The 18,345-nt window shown below is 41.8% G+C and overlaps 1 long non-coding RNA gene across 1 annotated transcript; it reads right to left on the bottom strand.

The window, feature by feature from the left end:
* Window positions 1–2,447: 2,447 nt before the first annotated feature.
* LOC133474527 (uncharacterized) lies at window positions 2,448–18,100 on the bottom strand. Its single transcript, XR_009787530.1, has 4 exons — window positions 17,418–18,100; window positions 6,677–6,740; window positions 3,350–6,606; window positions 2,448–3,248 (listed from the first exon to the last, which is right to left on the bottom strand). It is a non-coding gene; the product is annotated as an uncharacterized LOC133474527 (long non-coding RNA).
* Window positions 18,101–18,345: the final 245 nt, after the last annotated feature.

Genomic DNA, 18,345 nt, shown 5'->3' with positions numbered 1-18,345 from the left:
GTTCCCCTTTTATTACGTGTTCCGTAACGTTCAGTGTAATATTTGAACTCCCGAGTGTGGGCTGTTCAAAAACAACCCCAAAAAAAGAAAACAAAAAAAAGGGCGGGGCTTATTGATTGGTAGTTACATGTCAGTTAAGATAAAACAACATTTCAGATGAAGGATCATAGACATTTAAGCTTGAACATTGGCTCAAGTCAGGGAGTATGTATGCAGTGACTGGGCGTGAGTTGCAGTGAGCATGCGCACCTGCGTACCACTGATGTGGACCCCTGTCAGTCGCCTGTCAATCACTATAGAGAGACAACCATTCACACTCACATTGACAACCTCACTAGGTTGGAATGGAACCCATGGTGTCAGGCAAGGACGTGCAGGGGGGTGGGTGCTCTGGCACCTCCCCCTTTTCCCTTTGATGCCCTAAGCACTGTTTTATCGAAAAAAAAAAAAAGTATCCATGTAGTTTTGTGTGAAAGCCTGTATGTGGTCTTTCAACACAAAATGTTATTTAACTCTGCCAAAAAATGGTTTAAATCCCTATTAAACATCGTTTTACACATTTCCGCTGTTCTTGAAAGCATCACCAATGGCGCGCACACATCCCAATACTAATGTACACGATGACGCTGGTCATGGCGGCAGAGCCGCAGAGCTGAACGAGTCATGTAAATTGATAAGGTAGACAATTTATGACAAATTAACTGACTACGTGGTCCAAGCCCTTTCAGATCATAAATTTAGTGCATTTTGATTAAAAAAGAAAAAAAAGAAGTCCTAAGCTCAGGTTGATATTATTACCTAGCCTACATACCTGACTTGCTGTAGCTATTTTAATGAAGAAGACATGTTCTTCAATTTGTGCTTGCTCACAATTTGTGTTCAGGGAATGCTTTGCATATAAATGGAAAAAATATTAACCACACTAATTTCTTTTAGTTTCTTTTTAATGTCTGGTACAACTAAAGGTAAATAACAAATCTAAAATGATGGCAACAAAAACAGCACAAAAGAGTTTCGGTTAAGAGCTGATATCAAGCCATGCTCCATGGTTTTCTTGCTAATAAATAAAAATCACTCGGAATACAATTAAGCGCATGCCAAATAGAACATAAAGTAACAATGGAATCAGCTGTATTTTGTCATGTTCATTGTATTCTTCAGGTAATATAGCTTTAGGGGTACCAGGCATTAAAATGAACAAGAAATTGAAGAAACAATATTTTTGTTGCTATTTAAATTTTTTGTATGGGCAAAATAGATATAATGTTTTAAATTTGTGGATAAAATTTTTATGATCAATTTTGATATCTGGGCAAGCAAATGACGCGCCTCAATCCCCGGGGTCCTTGAAGGCAAGTGTCATTTAATCTGATTTTGTCAATAGCCTGCAACGCAAGGTTTTATCCCTGTCCATTGTCTTTAGTCGGCCTCTACTTCTTTGTGTGGCGTTGCCAAAAACTAGCAATTTGTGCCCACGTTATATTTACAGTTTCCACAATGAAAAAAAATGTTCCATGGTTCCCCTTTTTACTTCGAGCGCCTGCCCCTCCAAAGCTCTCCGCACGCCCCTACTGTCAGGGGAACACACCCATATACAGTAGAATATAAATTATTGCAGAATTGCATTGTCTGAAATAGTCATCAAACTCCACACAGGCGGGCCAAGGGATTGAACCCCGCTCCTCAGAACTGTGAGGCAGACACTCTAACCAGTCGGTCACTGTGCCGCCTCATCAGATTATCAGTAATCATATTGTGTTGCCTTTAGGGCCCAGGCTAGTACCTGCAACACTAGCAGTGACAGGTAGACATTTCTTAGCTCTGCTTGGCTGGCAGATTTATACAAAAGATTCCATGAGTCTATTTCAACACGTGGCACGGTGGACGACTGGTTAGAGCGTCAGCCTCACAGTTCTGAGGACCGGGGTTCAATCCCCGGCCCTGTCTGTGTGGAGTTTGCATTTTCTCCCCGTGCCTGCGTGGGTTTGCTCCGGGCACTCCGGTTTCCTCCCACATCCCAAAAACATGCATTAATTGGAGACTCTAAATTGCCCGTAGGTGTAACTGTGAGTGCGAATGGTTGTTTGCTTGTATGTGCCCTGCGATTGGCTGGCAACCAGTTCAGGGTATACCCCGCCTCCTGCCCGATGATAGTTGGGATAGGCACGCCCGCGACCCTAGTAGGAGGAGCGGCTCAGAAAATGGATGGATGGATATTTCAACACGTGGGAACATAACATTTGGTACACTTTGGTACACTAGCACATCTAATGAGAGCCAACATAAGATTTGTATGAAAATGTCTTCCTTGATATAGCTAACCTTGCTCTATTTAAGTATCAATTAAACAATATGTTTATTTATACATGCATACTTAATATTGTGGCTGGCGAGAGAGTTTATATTTCCTTTTCAAATCATAACTTTCTCCTGTTATAGCGGAAAAAAATACTTCAAATAGTACATCATTTTGAAATGTGGAATAACATCAGTGTGGAAGAATAGAGAGAAATTAAGACATAAAATGTGATAAAGGAGGCAATATAAATTACTCAAGCAGTTTGGGTTGTCATATTTAAAATTGGCCTGGCCTTTTCTCCATGGAAATAATTATCTATCAAGATTGTTTCTCCAAAGGCTTCATCTCTGGTCCTTCTCTGATTATTTACAGTTTGTTTTATTTGAAGACAGCAAAAATGAGAATTCATAAAACAGACTGATGAAAAAAAACATTGCACACATTTGGCTTGTTGTCAAGATGAAGGCAATACAATTAGGTAATTGCTACCCTAAATCAATGCATATGTACACTCTTTTCCCTTTTGTTTGCATAAAACCCGGAGACTATTCAGATTCACGTTTGTCCTAATTTTCACAACAGTCTTCGTGTGCATGTCTGGTCAACATTTCAACCGTCAAATGATGTCCGCAGGTCACCTAAGCAACATGCATAGAGTCTTCTCAATACAACCCGAACAGATTCAAATCAACTCATTTCATCTGAAGAACCAAGCGAGGGTGGAGTCTCTCTACCAACAGGAAGAAACCTGAGCTGGGTCGGTGTTGCGCTGGAATTTACTGCACTGGCATCTGCCGCAGCCAAAACCTCATTCTGGAAGTTTGGAAAGCAGACTGGAGTGACAGCATTTCCTGCATCCATTTAGAGTCCAACAATATGGAAAACATTTGAACCTCCGCAAGAAGAAAAATCAGCCATCCTCTGGTTGCATTTCCTGCTGAATGCGAGTCTGCAAAGGAAACCTTTTATCTGTCAATAACAAATTGAAAACCAAGTGGGGTTGGTTTTATACTTGATTTTGTGGTCTATGATAATTGTAAAATGAATTACATTCGGGTGGCACGGTGCACGACTGGTTAGAGCGTCAGCCTCACAGTTCTGAGGACCTGGGTTCAATCCCCGCCTGTGTGGATTTTGCATGTTCTCCCCGTGCCTGCGTGGGTTTTCTCCGGGCACTCCGGTTTCCTCCCACATCCCAAAAACATGCATTAATTGGAGTCTCTAAATTGCCCATAGGTGTGACTGTGAGTGTGAATGGTTGTTTGTTTGTATGTGCCCTGCGATTGGCTGGCAACCAGGTCAGGGTGTACCCCGCCTCCTGCCCGATGACAGCTGGGATAGGCTCCAGCACGCCCGCGACCCCAGTGGGGAGAAGCAGCTCACTTAGGAGGTAAAAAAAATTATATATAAATATTGTCACGATATAATAGTATTGATGTTGACTGGACCCAGAAGCAGATGGAGGCGGAAGAAGTCATGCAGAATGGTTTATTTGTATTTGAGTTCAGGGTGGGATCTCCAAGGCGTGATGTGCACGGCTCAAAGACCCCTTATGATGACGATAAAAAATGGACTCAGGTTTCCCTTGCCCGGACGCGGGTCACCGGGGCCCCCCTCTGGAGCCAGGCCTGGAGGTGGGGCTCGAAGGCGAGCGCCTGTGACTGGGCCTACACCCATGGGGCCCGGCTGGGCACAGCGCGAAAGGGTAACGTGGGTCCCCCTTAACAAGGGCTCACCACCTGTGGGAGGGGCAATAGGGGTTGGGTGCAGTGCGAGCTGGGCGGTGGCCGAAGGGTGGGACCTTGGCGATCCGATCCCCGGCTACAGAAGCTGGCTCTAGGGACGTGGAATTTCACCTCTCTGGCAGGGAAGGAGCCCGAGCTGGTGTGTGAGGTCGAGAAGTTCCGACTAGATACAATCGGACTCGCCTCCACGCACAGCTTGGGCTCTGGTAGCAGTCCTCTCGAGAGGGGTTGGACTCTCTTCCACTCTGGAGTTGCCCACGGTGAGAGGCGCCGAGCAGGTGTGGGTATACTTATTGCTCCCCGGCTCGGTGCCTGTACGTTGGGGTTCACCCCGGTGGACGAGAGAGTAGCCTCCCTCCGCCTTCGGATGGGGGGACGGGTCCAGACTGTTGTTTGTGCCTATGCACCAAAAGGGGGTGGGGGGGAGCAGTGCACCATCAACACTGTGTATAGTGGGGATGGGGCGCTGCTGACCTCGACTCGGGACGTTGTGAGCCGGTGGGGAGAATACTTCGAAGACCTCCTCAATTCCACCGACACGCCTTCCCATGAGGGAGCAGAGTCTGGGTTTTCTGAGGCGGACTCTCCTATCTCTGGGGATGAGGTCAGCGAGGTGGTTAAAAAGCTCCTCGGTGGCAAGGCCCCAGGGAGTGGATGAGATTCGCCCGGAGTTCCTCAAGGCTCTGGATGTTGTAGGGCTGTCCTGGTTAACACGCCTCTGCAACATCGCGTGGACATCGGGGACAGTCCCTCTTGATTGGCAGACTGAGGTGGTGGTCCCCCTTTTTAAGAAGGGGGACCGGAGGGTGTGTTCCAACTACAGGGGGATCACACTCCTCAGCCTCCCTGGTAAGCGGCCAAAATGAGTTTCCTCCGCAGGGTGTCCGGGCTCTCCCTTAGAGATAGGGTGAGAAGCTCGGTCATCCGGGAGGATCTCAGAGTAGAGCCGCTGCTCCTCCACATCGAGAGGAGCCAGATGGGGTGGCTGGGGCATCTAATTCGGATGCCTCCCGGACGCCTACCCGGAAAGGCGTTCTGGGCACGTCCCATCGGGAGGAGACCCCGGGGACGACCCAGGACACGCTGGAGAGACTACATCCTTCGGCTGGCCTGGGAACGCCTTGGGATCCCCCCGGAAGAGCTGGATGAAGTGGCTGGGGAGAGGGAAGTCTGGGCGTCCCTGCTAAAGCTACTGCCCCCGCGACCCGAACTCGGATAAGCGGTAGAAAATGGATGGATGGACGGACACAACCACAATGGATTTGAAATGTAACAATCAAAATGAGATTGAAGTGTATTTACCATTTTATTTTCTATTCTTAATACTACCAGTGGGTTGTACACCCTTGACATTTGCATTCATGATGGCATCTCTTGATTGTAGACATTGACAATGACATGGCGACCTTTTGGAGAGTATTTTTGACTTCTGTTGGTGAGGCAGTTTTGTCTTTAGAGGTCTTCCAGGCCTTTGATGTTCTTAAGCTTTCTTTTTAAGACTGCCAAACCGTTGATTTGGCTACACCTAATGATTTGCTCCCTTTGTTATAGAGCATAGGCCTCATTCACTTGCATTCAGATCTCTTTGCACTTTATATTAGAAGCTCGATTAAAACAGCTGCCAAATGCCAATGCAATACGTTACGTCAGTTGGTATTGTTTTTTACACTTATAGGTGACGTATTTATTTTTTGTTGAAATCGTTGGGTGCCTCAAATAGGGAAAATGCATTTAAATATGTAAAGGTCAGTGATGGCGTCACGCAAGCGCCATTCATTTGCAGTGTGGACAGGGAGGCATGAACATTCCCTGCTCTGGAGGGAGTCTCGGAGAACACAGAAGTCTCCAATAACACCACAAAAAGTCACATTTGTCGCTTGTCACTTTTTTGAATAACAGTCACGAGAGCAAGGGTTCTGAAACATTTTTTAAACATGCATCCATCCATTTTCTGAGCCGCTTCTCCTCACAAGGGTCGTGGGAGTGCTGGAGCCTATCCCAGCTATCATCGGGGCAGGAGGCAGAGTTACACCCTGAACTGGTCGTCAGCCAATCGCAAAGCAACAAACAACCACTCGCACTCACATTCACACCTACGGGCAATTTAGAGTCTTCAATTAAAAATTGATTTAATTAAATGTGATATTTAACCATCACTGCTAGCTGAGGTGCACTGCTTCCACTAACAAAATGGTTGCAAAGAGAGAGGGGTTATTATACAAGTACAAAAGCACAGCCAGTGTTAATTATTTTGCAATTTGGTCACAATATCAAGCATCTTTTCCAACTGCTCATGTGACTATTTCAAACAAACAAACAAACAAAAATGCAAGAGTTCAATTCATAAACAGACAGCATAAGGGTAACATTTTCACCTTGTTTTCTGCATGACAAGTAGGGAGCCAGATGGAAGGCAATCACAGAGTCAAAATGTCAGAATACCAGTATTGACCCAAAAGTACGACTAAGCAAAACCTGAAAAGTTGTATAACTTTTAGTTGACAGAAGGCATTCGGGGAGAATCCTTCAAAGGCAGGGGGAGCCAAATGGAGGCTGTAGCTCCTAAAAGGACATCACAGATCAGTTAACATGTAACGACAGGTAATGAATGTCCAAAGAGATTGACACTCACTGGCTCAAACTGCCTTGGAAACCAACCAGGTATGGCAAGGGGTGATGAGGCACTAGGTCACTGGCTGAGGAACACAGGAGGATTGGAGGAGACAGGGCAAACAGGTGAATATTGTCGGTTACCGTATTTTCTGCTGTGTAATGCGCACCCATGTATAATATACACCCCCAAAGTTGACCTCAAAATTCTGGAAAACCCTTCTACCTATGTCTAATGCATTTTTACAATTCATGATTTTGCTTCTACCCATATGATCAAAACATGATTATCAGTATTTTGTTATTTTTTTTCAAATAATTATTCTGAAGTTAAACACTTTATTTGACCACATAATAGTTTATTTTTATTTACTTGCTCTTATTTTGAAATTCTCAGCACAACTTTTATTTAGTAAATAAGAAATGACACAGTTGTGCTCATATGTTTGATTACCGAGGCACAATTTGTATGATGTGTACAATTCTTTAAAGAAAACAAGAAGGGCCAGGCAAAACACATTTTATTTTAAATATTTAAGATTCAAATTAAACTGTCAAGCATTTCAGAAAAGCATTATCATTAAACAAAACATAAGCATAAAGAAATGAATGATGGGTGTTGTTCAGTCATCAGTCGTAGTTAAAAAAAACAATATTTCAAAAATTCTGCTAGGGTATGTAAACTTATGAGCACAACTACAAATATGCAGTCATACGTACCCCCGACTTGGAGGAGAACTGCAGCACACTTTCAAAACAGCGCGCGTGGGTTGCGCTCGAGTATAAAGGCAAACTACGCGTGGGACTGCCGCAGTGACGTCAGCGTGGTCGCCGTCCGCGTGAGTATAAAGAAGCCTTTAGCCTCTGCACAAGGCCGCCCCAAATAGTCCAAAATCCAAAAATCCAAATCCAATTGCCAAGGTTAAAAAAAGGCAGGAGGGACTTACAAATCAGATCGGGCAGCATGCAGGGGCAGAGTTCGGGAGAACAGGTTGCTCTAAATACAGCTTCAAGTTTAAAAAAGCCTGCAGCGTACTGCAAAGGCAAGTAACAATCTGGCACTGAGGTGAAAGGCAGAGCTGGGGGTTTATTCCAGCAAGCAGGTTCTGTGAAAACCTGGAGGAAGTTGACCCTGAGATGAGGGAAAGCCTGATCATTCCGTTCCAAAGAGCTGGGGAAGAGGAATTCTGACTCAATTGCCGTGGTAACGGACATTGAGGACCTAACCTCGCTTGCGGTCTGTTCAAACCTGACGTTCTACTTCCTCCCACCAGAAGCAAACGCGGCTTGTCTGCTATCCCATTAATATCGAGGCACAACTAAATAAATATAAAATAATATGCTGGTCTTCCCAAACTTATTTCTGATAAAAAACTATTGGTTTAAATACTCAGTCAAGACAGCGGGTTTATGCTGATGTTGGTGCAAATTTTGTGCAACAATATGTCCGCTGATGAGAAAAGTCATTGTCGCAGTGAAACGGCCGTTATGGTGTAAGAAATATAGTTCCACAGGAAATCATGACCCGACAAGCATTTATCAAGAGTCACAAATATGTTTTGAATTAGTTAAGTCGATTTTCCTAAAAATGGGATTAAATGTATTTTTTTCATTTTATCTATTTTGTAATAATTTCTATTAGAAGTGGTTGATTGATTGAATATATACATTCAATGTAATACATTTATTTGTTAGTTTTTAATAAACAATTGGTTAAGTGAATTCATCTTAGTTTTAAATAATTACATTTGAAATGAGAATAAATGATTTTATTTGTAAAATAAAACCTTTTACTTTTTTATTCATCATTTTTCATTCATTTACAAAAGGAAATCATTGGTTTATTCCCCATGTTCTCCCCGTGCCTGCGTGGGTTTTCTGCGGGCACTCCGGTTTCCTCCCACATCCCAAAAACATGCATTAATTGGAGACTCTAAATTGCCCGTAGGCATGACTGTGAGTGCGAATGGTTGTTTGTTTCTATGTGCCCTGCGATTGGCTGGCAACCAGTTCAGGGTGTACCCCGCCTCCTGCCCGATGACAGCTGGGATAGGCTCCAGCACGCCCGCGACCCTAGTGAGGAGAAGCGGCTCAGAAAATGGATGGATGGATGGAAAATAAAACAATATTTTTAAAGAACCCAATATTGTTTTATTATTAGAGTAAATTATTTTTAACAATTTCTTTTGACAACATCTACAAATGACCTGGCCCATCTGTCTGTTTTCAAAATCCAATGTAGCCCTTGAGCACAAAAAAGTGTGGTCCCCCCCATGCAGTCTAACTGGATATCTGTTAGGTTTCCAAATGTGACGTGGATGGGAAACGTCATGCATATCTCATTCAATTTACTGTATATTCATATAAACTGTTAGATTTAGGTCTAAAATGACATCAAAATAAAAATGTGTTGAATGTTAAATGAATATGTACTTTATTCATAAAGGTCAATTAGTATGAATAAAATGAATGCATCGAAACTTCGCATTCACTCGTGCATCAATTGCTTCTCTTTCCTTCACTTCTGCAGCAGTGTTAGTGTTTGCTTGTTTTTTTTACGGAATATATTGTCATATCACTAAACACCTTCATGGGCGGCACGGTGGACGACTGGTTAGCACATCTGCCTCACAGTTCTGAGGGCCTGTGTACAAATTCGGCCTCGCCAGTGTGGAATTTGCATGTTCTCCCTGTCCCTGTGTGGGTTTTCTCCCGGTTCTTCGGTTTCCTCCCACATTCCAAAAACATGCATGGGAGGTTAATTGAAGATGCTAAATTGCCCATAGGTGTCAATGTGAATGATTGTCTATGTGTGCCCTGCGATTGGCTGGCGACCAGTACCCTGCCTCTCACCCAAAGTTAGCTTAGATACGACCGTAGTGAGGATAAGCGGTACGGAAAATGGATGGATGGATAAACACCTTCATTAGCACCTCCAATTCCAAGGTGGAAGTAACTTGATATGTTTCTATCGGGTTCCATGGTGAATCGACATATCAGGACTCCATTTGACGATGTCTTTTGGTTGTGGCCGTGAACGATTTTAGCTCGACTTGATTCAGCTAATTCAGATTAGCTGTTCCGGATCTTAATAATCCATCCATCCATCCATCCATCCATTTTCTGTACTGCTTTATCCTCACAAGGGTCACGGGCGTGCCAGAGCCTATCCCAGCTATCTTTGGGCGAGAGGCAGGGTACACCCTGAACTGGTCGCTATCTAATTGCAGGTCACATATAAACAAACAACCACTCGCACTCACATTCACACCTACGGGCAATTTAGAGTCTTCAATCAACCTACCATGCATGTTTTTGGGATGTGGGAGGAAAACCCACCCAGGCACGGGGAGAACATGCAAACTCCACACAGGCCAGGCTGGGATTTGAACCCCGGTGCTCAGAACTGTGAGGCAGATGTGCTAACCAGTCTTTCACCGTGCCGCCATCTGAATAATCCCAGTTTTAAATTCAGGGGAGGTCAAGCCAGAACTCAGGTGTAGCATTTTGAAGTTGCTTGCTGCAATAACCCCCTGGTTAAATAGAGCAGGGAACAGGTCAAAGGGATGATGTTCCTAATGAGGCATGTAAAGCTATCCACTAAGTGTCAAAATAAGAAAATGAAAAGGTTTCATTGTAGAGAACACTGGATTTGTTCTCCGAAGAATGCCATGTACATTTTTTTGACGCATGGCCTTCACTGTTGGAGCCACTCTGAGACAACCAGGTACACTGTGAGAAAGATCTTTCGGCGTTCCCAAGGGGTTAAAAGGGACTTGAGGAGTGTCTTGGCTGTTCTTCAAAAGCCCAGCAGCTCCAGGCAGTTTACTGGTCATGGCTGAAAGAGAAGAAGGCTGTCTCGAGCAACCCCCCTTCCTGTGTCTCTGTCTCCACATAATTACACTATGGCTGAGAGACATAGTTCTTAAAATTACAAAACAAAGACAAGCTGGAAAATAAACACCACCTCAGCCACTCATTGGAAGGGTGAGCTTGCAGCGTTAATGTCGCAGCCTTTGATAGTTAGTGAAGGTGGGGAACAGTTTAAACATGTATTTATTTATTTATTTTCATATCGATGCATTAAGGAGACAACTGCAAGCATAACAAAAACGGTTGGCCTTTTATTTTTCAGTGAACATTTCACTGAAAAATAAGAGTGAACCTTTCTTCTTTCAGCTAATTGTGCGTTCATGGTGATTTCATGCTTTTAATTGTGCTTATAAAACTTACACTGAAGTCATGCGCTTTGAAATTGGATAAAGTGTCTCACTCTTTCCGTTGGCCGGGCAATCGCTCAAATTTTAATAACACATTTGAATCATAAATCAATCAAATTTGTGACTCGATAGTAGAGTAGAGCTAATCTAAGTGCCTATTGGCATTGAAATGAGGAGAAACATAAAACAGAACAAATGGAACACCTCCAGAGCTTGCGAGTCATCCAGTATCTGTGACAGTTGTAGCATTTTCCAGAAGCTATTTCACAAGGCCCACTTTTTGATTGTGAATACTTTAACTGATTTTTTTTTTTTTTTTATTAAATCAATTTGGTTTCATTTTTTTCATTGTTGCAAAGATCATGATGTTATTAGAAAGTGAAAGTCATCCAACTTTGGAGATGAGCATTTCAATATGATAGAAATGACAAAGTATACGTCTACAGCAGGGGTCACTGACCTTTTTGAAACTGAGAGCTACTTCTTTGGTACTGATTCATTAAAGTGAAACTAGAAGTACCGGTAATCTGAGGCTCTGTTCATACTCCAGGTCAATTTAGATTTTTTTGCAGAATGTGACATGTATCTGAGTTTTTTTCATGTCAATGTGAACAGTACAATTCCATTTTTTTTTTGACGCAGGCCTCTTTCATATGCGGCTATAAATCGGTATCCAACGCGAGTGCAATATGGACGCTCATGGTGTGCTCATCTCACCTATATGTCATCAAAAGGTGACAATTGTTTGACAAAACAGACATGCGACAAAAGCAAACGGCGGACAAAGGATAAATATAAATATATAACAATATATATATATATAATTGTTTATATATATTTATATAATAATATATAAATATAAGAACATTTTGGCTCCGGTTGCAAAAAATCCTTGAAAATGTGTTATCACGAGACCTATTTGAGGGGCTGTATTTAGTTCCTCAAACACGCCTTGTGTTTGTGCACAGTGTGACGTCATGTTTTGTGCGCATGTGTGATGTCACGGACTTATGAGGGGTTGTGAGGGACATTGCTCAGGATTAGCTCTCACACTTACTATTCAAATGCTTTCACACACAAACAAACTACAGAAAGCTCTCATAAGGACTACTCAAACACTCTCATACACACGAGTCTTTCTCTCATTAACACTACTCAAATGCTCTCAATCCCGACTCAAATGCTCTCATTGACACTAGTCAAATGCTCTCATTGACACTACTCAAATGCTCTCATTTACACTACTCAAATGCTCTCATTGACACTAGTCAAATGCTCTCATTGAACTAATCAAATGCTCTCATACACACGAGTCTTGCTCTCATTAACACGACTCAAAAGCTTTCATACACACGCGTCTTGCCCTCATCAACACTACTCAAATGTGGTCACGCGACAATCACATTCTCACACACATCACTGGCATTCATTCATTCATAACTTAAAAATATATATGTATGTACTATACAGTATAATGCTATGTAGCGCTACTGCTTAAGTTAGGCTTACTATTGCACTTTATGGCTGTTGGTCGATGCCATATTTTATTTTGAAACCACTTCCTCTTCAACTCATATAAATACACGCTCACATAAAAATGGCAAATGTTTTGACACATACACCTCAAACACACTCACATGAACATGTCAAATATATTCACATACCATCCTCAAATCCATTCTTAAAATACACTCAAATCCTTTCACATTTCCATCTCAAATGCTCAAATACAAAATCTTGCGAATGGATGGATGGATTTATTTTAAGATAGATAGATAGATAGATAGAGCATTTGACTAGTGTAAATGAGAGCATTTGACTAGTGCCAATGAGAGCATTTGAGTAGTGCCAATGAGAGCATTTGAGTAGTGTAAATAAGAGCATTTGACTAATGTCAATGAGAGCATTTGACTACTGTCAATGAGAGCATTTGAGTAGTGTAAATGAAAGCATTTGAGTAGTGTAAATGAAAGCATTTGAGTAGTGTCAATGAGAGCATTTGAGTAGGCAATGAGAGCATTTGACTAGTGTCAATGAGAGCATTTGAGTAGTGTAAATGAGAGCATTTGACTAGTGTCAATGAGAGCATTTGAGTAGTGTAAATGAGAGCATTTGACTCGTGTCAATGAGAGCATTTGACTAGTGTCAATGAGAGCATTTGAGTAGTGTAAATGAGAGCACTTGAGTAGTGTAAATGAGAGCATTTGAGTAGGCAATGAGAGCATTTGACTAGTGTCAATGAGAGCATTTGTGTAGTGTAAATGAGAGCACTTGAGTAGTGTAAATGAGAGCATTTGAGCAGTGCCAATGAGAGCATTTGAGTAGGCAATGAGAGCATTTGAGTAGTGTTAATGAGAGCAAGACTCGTGCGTATGAGAATGTTTGAGTAGTCCTTATGAGAGCCTTTCAGTAGTTTGTGTCTGTGTGAAAGCATTTGAATAGTAAGTGTGAGAGCTAATCCTGAATAATGTCCCTAACGGCCCCTCATACGGACTCATTCCGTCCTCAGTAGAAGTCGCATTTGTTTTTTTGTAATGTGAATGACTACATAAAAAGATCGGATTTACCAAAAATTTTAATTGCGCATCATGTCGCGTGAACGTAGCCTCAAGGTGTGTCTTGAGTTGAGTTCACTGTCACTATACAGCGCTCGCATCTCAAGTTAGTCTTGAGCATTTGACTAGTGTAAATGAGAGCATTTGACTAGTGCCAATGAGAGCATTTGAGTAGTGCCAATGAGAGCATTTGAGTAGTGTAAATAAGAGCATTTGACTAATGTCAATGAGAGCATTTGACTACTGTCAATGAGAGCATTTGAGTAGCGTAAATGAAAGCATTTGAGTAGTGTAAATGAAAGCATTTGAGTAGTGTCAATGAGAGCATTTGAGTAGGCAATGAGAGCATTTGACTAGTGTCAATGAGAGCATTTGAGTAGTGTAAATGAGAGCATTTGACTAGTGTCAATGAGAGCATTTGAGTAGTGTAAATGAAAGCATTTGACTAGTGTCAATGAGACCATTTGACTAGTGTCAATGGGAGCATTTGTGTAGTGTAAATGAGAGCACTTGAGTAGTGTAAATGAGAGCATTTGACTAGTGTCAATAAGAGCATTTGACTAGTGTCAACGGGAGCATTTGTGTAGTGTAAATGAGAGCACTTGAGTAGTGTAAATGAGAGCATTTGAGCAGTGCCAATGAGAGCATTTGAGTAGGCAATGAGAGCATTTGAGTAGTGTTAATGAGAGCAAGACTCGTGCGTATGAGAATGTTTGAGTAGTCCTTATGAGAGCCTTTCAGTAGTTTGTGTCTGTGTGAAAGCATTTGAATAGTAAGTGTGAGAGCTAATCCTGAATAATGTCCCTAACGGCCCCTCATACGGACTCATTCCGTCCTCAGTAGAAGTCGCATTTGTTTTTTTGTAATGTGAATGACTACATAAAAAGATCGGATTTACCAAAAATTTTAATTGCGCATCATGTCGCGTGAACGTAGCCTCAAGGTGTGTCTTGAGTTGAGTTCACTGTCACTATACAGCGCTCGCATCTCAAGTTAGTCTTGAGCATTTGACTAGTGTAAATGAGAGCATTTGACTAGTGCCAATGAGAGCATTTGAGTAGTGCCAATGAGAGCATTTGAGTAGTGTAAATAAGAGCATTTGACTAATGTCAATGAGAGCATTTGACTACTGTCAATGAGAGCATTTGAGTAGCGTAAATGAAAGCATTTGAGTAGTGTAAATGAGAGCATTTGAGTAGTGTCAATGAGAGCATTTGAGTAGGCAATGAGAGCATTTGACTAGTGTCAATGAGAGCATTTGAGTAGGCAATGAGAGCATTTGACTAGTGTCAATGAGAGCATTTGAGTAGTGTAAATGAAAGCATTTGACTAGTGTCAATGAGACCATTTGACTAGTGTCAATGGGAGCATTTGTGTAGTGTAAATGAGAGCACTTGAGTAGTGTAAATGAGAGCATTTGACTAGTGTCAATAAGAGCATTTGACTAGTGTCAACGGGAGCATTTGTGTAGTGTAAATGAGAGCACTTGAGTAGTGTAAATGAGAGCATTTGAGCAGTGCCAATGAGAGCATTTGAGTAGGCAATGAGAGCATTTGAGTAGTGTTAATGAGAGCAAGACTCGTGCGTATGAGAATGTTTGAGTAGTCCTTATGAGAGCCTTTCAGTAGTTTGTGTCTGTGTGAAAGCATTTGAATAGTAAGTGTGAGAGCTAATCCTGAATAATGTCCCTAACGGCCCCTCATACGGACTCATTCCGTCCTCAGTAGAAGTCGCATTTGTTTTTTTGTAATGTGAATGACTACATAAAAAGATCGGATTTACCAAAAATTTTAATTGCGCATCATGTCGCGTGAACGTAGCCTCAAGGTGTGTCTTGAGTTGAGTTCACTGTCACTATACAGCGCTCGCATCTCAAGTTAGTGCTTGTAAGTCAAAGCAACAAACACTCGTTTTAAGACACCTTTGTACTTAGAAACACATCTATGATTTGACTTTACAAGATCTTTCAGCATTTCTCACAACAATTAGATAAAATTATTGAACAAGATAGGAAAGAAGTATCATTCTGCAACGCTTCATTCTGATAAATTTGTGCAAGTGTTTACATTTCAAATGATCACAATGTCCCATCACTGGTGAGCAATTTTAGAACGAGTCCTTGAGCTACTCACGTAGACCTTGGGGGCAGGGACCAGGTTGGTGACCCCTGGTGTACAGAGTGGTTTTGTTATGTAATATACTTGTTTTTCTTCATACATTTGCAAATTTGAAAGTCATCCTGTGTGAACTTGGCATAGATCTCAGATTGTCAATGAGCTCAGAGAAAAGTTGTCCTTTCAGCAGATAGTTGTGAAAATAGTCTTCTGGTGTCAAACTCAATACATGAGACTGAATGGGAGCGCCAACATCCAACTACAGTTATTTTAAAGTGGGTACTGCTTTATTTGTGTTACAATAATATGGTGGACACATTTCAGAAACTCAAGTAAACACAAACTTTTAAACTCACACGTCACATCTGTTTTTCTTTTTTTAAACCAATGTACAGTAGTCTTATTTTCTGACTGTCATGTAATGTAATTGGGTGAATTGAATACTCTCCAAACCCCTTTGCTAAAAGTGGAGCTAATAACCTATTTAAAAGGTTTTGTGGTGTTTAACCAATGCAGTTTTTCTACCACAACAGGGCTTCACGAAACACCACAAAAAGGTCATGCACTTTAGGAATGATATTTAAAATTGTGATGTACAATTGGATATGGCAAACTCAGTATGTATCTTGCTGGCCAGCAAAAACAAAATGCCTTTTATTGCTCATCTTGCATTCATTACCACAGTAACAACGGCATCATGGCCTGGACGGGAAAAAAATAGTTCTCGTCAAGCTGGATCGAAAACAATGTACCAATGGACTGGGCCAGTTTTCATCTCTGTTTTCAAGAAGATGAAGAAAAATCACCACCATGTTATGTTTATGTTTTTCATGACGCCAACAAAGGAGAAGAACAAAGACATGACCTGTGATGCTTATTGAACGATAGAAGACATTGCATATTAGGGGATGAGGGGAAAAAAGGAAGTAAAAAGAAATGGAGGTGAAACATGGAATGCTTTGTACCGCTCCTCTGAATCCTTCAATTGTATCCTAACCATTAATTGTAACCCTTGAGAAGACACTTGCCTGAAATGTGCATTGGAATGTTTTGGAAGAGGGGTTATATTTGTTTTTTTTCTGGGCGTTCACGGAAGCTATATTACAGCATATGGTATGAGATGTAATACATGAATTAGAGTTTAAAATTACCCTCATAATCTCGTTTTCTAAAGTTGAGGTCCAATCTCAGTGTAAGATGAGTCTATTTTTCCGGAGTGACTGAGTTGTGGAACCTTCCTAACTCTTCAACTAAAAGTTAATCACAGGTTTAAGCAAGATGCCTGGCGAGTTGTCAGGCTCACACAAAAACGTCTGCTTGCGTGGCTCCAAGTTTTCTTTTCCTTTTTTTTGTTTTGTTACAGCTTTCCATCGCTTACATGGCATTTTCTTTTCCTCACTCTTCCCTTTTATCCACTAACTTTAATGTAAGTAATTGTATTGTTGAAAGACTCAAACAGGATGCCGAAAACACTGAACTCTCTCCCACCAGAATCCTTCTGGGCCCAAGTGCCCAAATGCGGTTTGTTGTGTAATCGCTCTGTTATGTGCTTTATTTTCTTATACCACTGGCACTCCGACACTTTTTTCTGCTTTCCATTACCGCTGAGTCCACTTGATGCCACAAACATACTTTAGTTTGACTTGATTGTTACATACAGTCGAACTGAAATTTCTAGAGATCTACAAGAGTTAAGTTTGGAAATGTGTCTCTCCAGTCAGTATTGAGTGATCAGTTGATGTACCAGAGTGACATAAACTGCTACTGGTCGAGAGGAACGAGTACGAGCAGATTCATCAATCTCGCTACCTTGTAACTTTTCAGGATACATGGCTAGAAATAACAAAAAGAAACACACGTTAATGTGAGCTTACCCTGTTACTGTGACGCTCCAGCATTATAGTCCGCATTCTCCACTTTGGTGCAGAAGTCTGTTTTCCTGCTGCCTTCAGAAGTCAATGCGACAAGACTACTGCCTGTAACCACATCTCCCCCCCCCGATTGACACATTAGGTATAGCGTGATTATCACAATTTCCTGTAATACAATTTTCACGTAGAAAACCAAACCAGTAGCTCCACTGAGCTGTGCCAAGCCAGGGCCGTGGAAAAGCGGGCAAGTCAGCTTAGATAGGCTCCAGTTTTTATGCGCTCTCAAGCAGAATAAACAGTATCGAAAAAAATAAATGAATGGAGGATGCACTAAGAAGTACTGTACAACCAGAATAATAAATATACTGTACAGTATTCATATGCTATCATTTTTCTCTTTATGAAGATTTCATTTTTGGTAACATTCTACATTCTAGTTCTCATCAGACAGTCATAGCCCGTAAGAATAAGGATGTTGTTAACCAAATATACAAGACTGTTCTGTATATGCTACAGTTTATACTGTCACTTAAACTTTCAGTGCCAATTAGTACTTTATGAATTATGGTTTAATGATTTATCAGTGATACAGAAACTTTAATAGCTGGTGTAGCATAATAAAAAAGCAGAGATCATGGCTGCCTTACAGTTCCAACGTTGAGAGTTTGAATCTTCCTGTGTGGAGTCCAGGGTGTACCCCTGCCTCTCACCCACAGTCAGCTGCTATAGGCTCCACCTCTACCAATGACACCAACCTTGGACAAATGGTCAATTTAGAGTCTTCAATTAACTTACCATGCATGGTTTTGGGTTTTGTGGGAGGAAACCGGAGTACCCGGAGAAGTGGCCTGGAAAATGCATGGATGCATTTTGGTAGTACTGTATGCCAGTGAGCCTCCTTGCCTACTACTGATTCATTAAGCACTGTCAG

This window comes from Phyllopteryx taeniolatus, chromosome 2 (genome assembly GCF_024500385.1).
Source record: "Phyllopteryx taeniolatus isolate TA_2022b chromosome 2, UOR_Ptae_1.2, whole genome shotgun sequence".
In the NCBI taxonomy this organism is placed as follows: Eukaryota; Metazoa; Chordata; class Actinopteri; order Syngnathiformes; family Syngnathidae; genus Phyllopteryx; species Phyllopteryx taeniolatus.
This window is presented reverse-complemented; position numbering and strand designations above follow the sequence as displayed.